Genomic DNA, 7,662 nt, shown 5'->3' on the forward strand with positions numbered 1-7,662 from the left:
AGGTGCGTGTCAGATTAGTTCTGGGTGTTCATATAGTTCGGTGGACGAGGCAGGACAGTGTGTCAGATTAGTTCTGGGGTCCAAACAGCAGAATGGATGAGCAGGTGCGTGTCAGATTAGTTCTGGTTGTTCATATAGTGCAATGGACGAGCAGGGCAGTGTCAGATTAGTTCTGGAGGTTCATATAGTTCGGTGGACGAGCGGGACAGTGTCAGATTAGTTCTGGGGGTCCAAACAGGAGAATGGATGAGCAGGTGCGTGTCAGATTAGTTCTGGGGGTTCATATAGTTCGGTGGACGAGCAGGGCAGTGTCAGATTAGTTCTGGGGGTTCATATATTTCGGTGGACGAGCAGGACAGTGTCAGATTAATTCCGGGATCCAAACAGGAGAATGGATGAGCTGGTGCGTGTCAGATTAGTTCTGAGGGTTCATATAGTTCGGTGGACGAACAGGGGCGTGTCAGATTAGTTCTGGGGTTCATATAGTTCGGTGGACGAGCAGGGCAGTGTCAGATTAGTTTGGGGGTTCAAACAGCAGAATGGATGAGCAGGTGCGTGTCAGATTAGTTCTGGGTGTTCATATAGTTCGGTGGACAAGCAGGGCAGTGTCAGATTAGTTCTGGGGTCCAAACAGCAGAATGGATGAGCAGGTGCGTGTCAGATTAGTTCTGGGGGTTCATATAGTTCGGTGGACGAGCAGGGCAGTGTCAGATTAGTTCTGGAGGTTCATATAGTTCGGTGGACGAGCAGGACAGTGTCAGATTAGTTCTGGGGTCCAAACAGGAGAATGGATGAGCTGGTGCGTGTCAGATTAGTTCTGGGGTTCATATAGTTCGGTGGACGAGCAGGGCAGTGTCAGATTAGTTCTGGGGGTTCATATATTTCGGTGGACGAGCGGGACAGTGTCAGATTAATTCCGGGATCCAAACAGGAGAATGGATGAGCTGGTGCGTGTCAGATTAGTTCTGAGGGTTCATATAGTTCGGTGGACGAACAGGGGCGTGTCAGATTAGTTCTGGGGGTTCATATAGTTCGGTGGACGAGCAGGGCAGTGTCAGATTAGTTTGGGGGTTCAAACAGCAGAATGGATGAGCAGGTGCGTGTCAGATTAGTTCTGGGGGTTCATATAGTTCGGTGGACGAGCGGGACAGTGTCAGATTAGTTCTGGGTGTTCATATAGTTCGGTGGACGAGCAGGGCAGTGTCAAATTAGTTTGGGGGTTCAAACAGCAGAATGGATGAGCAGGTGCGTGTCAGATTAGTTCTGAGGGTTCATATAGTTCGGTGGACGAGCAGGGCAGTGTCAGATTAGTTCTGGGGTCCAAACAGGAGAATGGATGAGCTGGTGCGTGTCAGATTAGTTCTGGGGGTTCATATAGTTCGGTGGACGAGCAGGGCAGTGTCAGATTAGTTCTGGGGGTGCATATAGCGGAATGGATGAGCAGGTGCGTGTCAGATTAGTTCTGGGGGTTCATATAGTTTGGAGGACGAGCAGGGCAGTGTCAGATTAGTTCTTGGGGTTCATATAGTTCGGTGGACAAGCAGGGCAGTGTCAGATTAGTTCTGGGGATTCAAACAGGAGAATGGATGAGCAGGTGCGTGTCAGATTAGTTTTGGGGGTTCATATAGTTCGGTGGACGAGCAGGGCAGTGTCAGATAAGTTTGGGGCGGAATGGGCGAACCGCGAGTTTCAGATTAGTTCCGGGGGTTAAAATAATAAGTGAATGGACGAACGGGTGGTGAATATATTGAGGTTCAAACTGTTTAATTCAGATATTCAGGAAAGGATCCCAACATTGTGTAGCTAGGGCCAAATAAAGACGACATGGGCGGGTAAGTCTCTCATAAATTTTAAGGGCACGGCCACATGCGTTTTTGTATAAGTGATTCATGGCGTGAACAATACTGAAATACAATACACAGGCGTCGAACAAACACAGACGTGATAAATTTCAATATAAAAAACAATTTAACAGCATATGTATGACGCGGCTTGCAACGGAGACAAGGGAGGGGTCGGTCAACACGGGACGGGTTTTTCTCACAGTGTTACTGATCCGTTATTGTTCTTTAACAGATTAAAGATTAATGCTTCAAGAGGTTAATTGGTGAGTGGTATATTTTTACGCCGCTTTTAGCAATATTCCAGCAATATCCACGGGCTTCACACATTTATATGTTGAATCAAACCCGGGTTCGTGACGAATAGGGTGCTTTAACCGTTAGGCTACCACCGCTCCCCAAAGGTTAGCAGTTTACATGCCAGAGTCAAGTACAAATTCGAAGTATACCATTCGATACTACCCGTGAAGATCTGGGTCAATATGTCAATTGATCTGCAGCAACCCGTGCTTGTTGCAAAAAGGCGACTGACGGGATCAGGTGGATCCAGACTCGCTGACATTCGTTGACATGTGTGAATCATATATACTAATTATTGTAGATCGATGCTCATGCTGTTGATCACTGGATTGTCCTGGTCGAGACTGGATTATTAACTTGACCGCCGCCATATAGCTGGAATATTGCTGAAGTGCGGCGTAAAACTAAACTGCAACGGAGACAAGGGAGGGTCGGTCAACACGGGAAGGGTTTTCTCACAGTGTTACTGATCCCAATATTAAACGTGCCCCACTCCCAACTAGTCTCACAGTCCCTGAATCACATTATTTTCCCTACTGCCCAGCCCTCTCTGCAATGCAAAAGCCGTAAATGAAGCAAGTCTGGATTTCCTCAGATTCTGAACCCCCATCACACCGGGGCTCCTTTTCAGTTTAAAAGGAATTGTTTGTTTTATCAAAACTATATATATTCAGAGACTAAGCGTTAGTCTATCCCAACTGGGTGTACATCTGTATGGTAGACGTGATAGAGTCTACCATAGGTGTGGACCGAGGTGTTCGCTGCAACGGTTATTGTTCTTTAACAGAGTAAAGATTATGCTTCAAACAGGTTAGTGAGTGAGTGAGTATAGTTTTACGCCGCTTTTAGCAATATTCCAGCAATGTCACGGCGGGGTCTATACCACCTCGGATTCGTGTATATCTGGCTTGCGATATGTGTTACTTCCTCTTCGGATATCGGCATAGGCTTCGCGCGATAGCTTGGTTCCGGCCATTTTGTTGTGTTCTATACCTTTGTACCTAGTGTTGGATAGTCTATTGGGAAGCACCAAGGACAAAGAATGCAAACAAAAAGTGGTCCAAAACCTCAAATGCAGTTTTGTGCAAAACACTAATTTTTGGGAGGACTCTGCCAGCCGAATTGACTAGTTTGGAGCTTATAGGCTTGGTGCACCTATGCGGTCCCGTTCCCCAATTCCCTATACTACTGTGATTAGTCCTTGGATGTGCTATAGCTAATGGTTATAGGTTCTTGGGCGTGCTGGGGCGGTGGGGTAGTCCAGTGGTTAAAGCGTTCGCTCGTCATGCTGAAGACCCGGGTTCGATTCCCCACGTGGGTACAATGAGTGAAGCCCATTTCTGGTGTCCCCACGCCGTAATATTGCTGGAATATTGCTAAAAGCGGCGTAAAATCACACTCACTCACTCACTCTTGGGCGTGCTATAACTAATGGTGGTCAGTCCTTGGATGTGCTGTAGCTAGCCTTCAGATGTGCTATAGTTAATGGTTGTCAGTCCTTGGATGTGCTGTAGCTAGCCTTCAGATGTGCTATAGTTAATTGTTGTCAGCCCTTAGATTGATTGATTGTTGTTTTACGCCGCACTCAGCAATATTCCAGCTACATGGCGACGGTCTGTAAATAATAGAGTCTGGACCAGACAATCCAGTGACAGCATGAGCATTGGTCTACGCAACTGGGATACGATGACATGTGTAAATCAAGTCGGCGAACCTGACCACCCGATCCCGTTAGTCGCCTCCTACGACAAGCATGGGTTGCTGGAGACACAACACGTGGATACAGGCAGATCTAGTAGCCATCATCGACGTCATTGTGGTGGACGATGTATGTGATGTTACAGTTGCAGTACCGGCTGGAGTAACGGCTTTAAAACGGTATTGAGTGGCTGTTCAATATATCGCGACGAACGGTAATTAATCGATCATGAATGATCCAGTTAGTCGCCTCCAACGACAAGCATGGGTGAGTGAGTGAGTGAGTGAGTGAGTGAGTGAGTGAGTGAGTGAGTGAGTTATTATTTAACGTCACATCGGCAATATTTCAGCCATATCGTGACGAGAACACTTGACATTGAAATAGAATATATATAGAGATTATAAAAACCTGCCGACAAAGGACAGTAAAGCAACTAGAGTATCACAGATATACATGTAAAACTAGTAATTGAATCTAAAACATTTTAACTATAGAGGACAACACAATATAAAAATAGGCTATAGATCACCAACAACTGAAGGTAGATCACCATACTAGGGTCCATGGGGACTTACAGTACTTTTGCTACCTGCATGGGCCCTAGCTGGATTTATACCATCCCTTCAGCCGCTGGCGATTGAAGTCAAATTTAGCCAAAATTAAAATGACAGAAATGCTACATTTAAAACAGCTGGTGAATTTAAATTTCCTTTGAAAGTTTTGGGACTTACGTACCCTGACAAGCATTGGTTACTGACGACCAATTCCAACCAGGATCTTCACGGTTGTCTGTCATTAGACGTGCAATAGCTAATTTCTGTCAGTATTTGGACGTTGACAGAGGCGGCAGGACATGACATACATTGTCCTTTTATTTTCTAACGTAGTACTGATAAAGAATATGCAAGGAATAACGTGGAACCGAAACAGTAATGTCCATTTAAAAACAACAACTGAAAATCTTAGTAGACGGTGGAAATACATCATAAGTAATGGTGAAACAAAAAATAAACAATTTACTCCAGAATAAGGAAACAAGGTTTTTCAGCCTAATTCAACCATCATGAAATACCTGCTACACGTGTTTAACGTGACAAAAGATTGCACGTAGCGTTGTCGCGTGACTAATGTCAGTGAATTGCATAAGCCCAGAGCGATTTGTTACAGGGCGACAGCGACAAGGACCGGCGTATACAAATGCAGCGTGACATCTACTTCTGCGATAGAGGTGGTGTATTTGCCAGGCGTACGTGACAAGGAGGTCGCACAAGGTGTCACGCCACGACCTCAACGTTCCCACCAGCTTCTATATTTGTCGACCATATGTAGGGAACATCGTATCTGCCGAAATGCAGTTTAGGATGACACGGCTGTTTTTCTTCTGTCTTTGTGAATCATTTCCATCATTTTTTCGTGAATAAATTACAGCTATTTGTTACTGTCGAGAGTCGAGTAAAACGGTTCACCGCACCAGCAGGGGACATATGCAGAAGTCGTTGAAGACGATTGTTGTACGTAGGAAGCACATATTTTATGTTCATTCACAACAGGTAAACTTTGACACCTAACTTTGACAAAAAAGGTAACGTAAGATTCCAGAAATTCCAACCCTGTCCTACGCGGAAGGACCCGTGGAGACCCAGGTTAGAATTGATCTTCAGTAGCCCATGCTTGTTGTAAGAGGCGACTAACGGGATCGGGTGGTCAGGATCGCTGACTTGGTTGACACATGTCAACGTATCCCAGTTGTGTAGATCGATGCTCATGATGTTGATCACTGGATTGTCTGGTCCAGACTCGATTATTTACAGACCGTCGCCATATAGCTGGAATATTGCTGAGTGCGGCGAAAACTAAATCGTTGGCTGTTAATATATATCCTGAACGCGTTTCATAAAACAGCTGTACGTGTCTTTATGTACAGTCTTTAAAAATACAAGTATTGAAGAATCGGTGATTTCTACTCAGAACAACATGCCGAGACTCTCTTCAACAACACCCACGATTGCAGTACCATTATTGCCTCATTCTACGTGCCTGTATATGTATTATGTCAACGATGGTGTTCACATTACGTCAACAATACACAGGGGATCAGTGTTACACATACATAATTAAATATTATTTCAACTAAATGGATAATGCAGATCTTGACTGTGAAAAAGTATGACTGAATTGATCTACTCTGATTTACTGAGGCGGTGGGGTAGCCTAGTGGTTAAAGCGTTCGGTCGTCACGCTGAAGACCCGGGTTCGAATCCCCGCATGAATACAAAGTGTGAAGCCCATTTCTAGTGTCCCCAGAATATTGCTGGAATATTGCTAAAAGCGGCGTAAAATTAAATTCACTCACACACTCTGATTTTCTGTGATGTGCAGCGATAGTAAGGCAATCGTTGTTTGTGAAACCCGGAGCACGACGTGAAACCCAATTCACCCCCGGAAGTACGTCCCAATTATCAAGGTTGACTAAGACACGATTAAGCCAATTTATACAAATTCGCCCCGTGTTTGATACGGTTTAGGTCGTTGAAGGTAGTCTAGTGGTTAAAGCGTTGGCTCGTCAAGCTGAGCGCCCGTGTTCAATTCTACACATAGGTACATAGGGGTGGCCTATCGGTGTCCTCGTCTACATATTGCTGGAATGTTGTTCAAGCGGCGTAAAACAATACTCACTCACATAATTAACACGCTGTCACTACAAAGTTTCTGTATCAGCTGTCCGAACCCTGTTACTCAGTCTCTCACGAAAATTTCCCTCAACAAACTGTTCCTCAAATTATATTTCCTTTGTTTAAACAGTTGTCCGTTCAAAGGTTAGGTTGGCAAACACAGAGACCTGCCCGGATGGCGAAAGCTAACAAGAGGTTGTAAGCTCCTCACATCACGTCAACTAGTCTGCGTATGTGCATGCGCTGCGTCAAGTCAATGCAGACTGTTGCGAGCACAGATCAACACAAGTGTGCAGTCACCTCGCACAATTTGATCACAAACACCAGTTGGCACTTGCTCCTTCGACCGCCCTCTTTAATATTCACGGGTAGTCATTTAACTCTCTCCGGGTAACCAGTTCACTAAAAACGCTGTCGCGAGTCACGTAGCGCGAGACCAAGGCGTGACGTCACGACCTCCTGACCCTGAACAAGGCCGTGGAAAGGTGTGAGACAGGTGACCCGTCCTGAAACAGTAAATATGCTTGTTAGTTCAGTGTAGCTTTGTTTACGACCACATGGTTGGTACACTGAGCGATCGCCTTGTATCTGCTGTTTAGAGTAATTACACGGACGATGATCTTTGCCAACAAAAAACCCCAACAAACAAACAAAACAAAAAATCAAAAACGAAAACAAACCCAAAACAGAAATAAATAAAAGCAAAGCAAAAACATCCGCGACACCTGGACGTATATATATTCACTACCAATGTGAATTTTCAGGACTTGGGCTGTTTGGGTCCTTTTAATATTACAGCTTTCTCAGAAAGGGGTGCATACTATTGAGAAAAGGGAGGGTGCACATTTCATTTTCACCCGAGTTTCAATGGTCATTTAAGAAACTTTCAGGACTAAAGGGGGGGGGGGGTGGTGCGCACCCCTGCACCCCCCTTCTGGATCCGCCTATGTAGGGTGTGTGGGGTAGCCTAGTGGTTAAAGACCCGGGTTCGATTCCCCACATGGGCACAATGTGTGACGCCCATTTCTAGTGTCCCCCGCCGTGATATTGCTGGAATATTGCTAAAAGCGGAATAAAACTAAACTCACTCGCTCATATCATTGATGCTTATGATTTCGACATGCATCTGTAACCCGTACTGGTGTCAGAA

At 45.2% G+C, this 7,662-nt stretch overlaps 1 long non-coding RNA gene across 1 annotated transcript; it reads left to right on the forward strand.

Annotated features, from left to right (window-relative positions):
- Nucleotides 1–391: 391 nt before the first annotated feature.
- On the forward strand, nt 392–3,245 carry LOC124289894. The gene is made up of 3 exons (XR_006901779.1): nt 392–403; nt 797–799; nt 3,176–3,245. It is a non-coding gene; the product is annotated as an uncharacterized LOC124289894 (long non-coding RNA).
- The last annotated feature ends 4,417 nt before the right edge of the window (nt 3,246–7,662 follow it).

Source organism: Haliotis rubra, unplaced genomic scaffold (assembly GCF_003918875.1).
Source record: "Haliotis rubra isolate DU_JTF1 unplaced genomic scaffold, ASM391887v1 Scf450, whole genome shotgun sequence".
Classification (NCBI taxonomy): Eukaryota; Metazoa; Mollusca; class Gastropoda; order Lepetellida; family Haliotidae; genus Haliotis; species Haliotis rubra.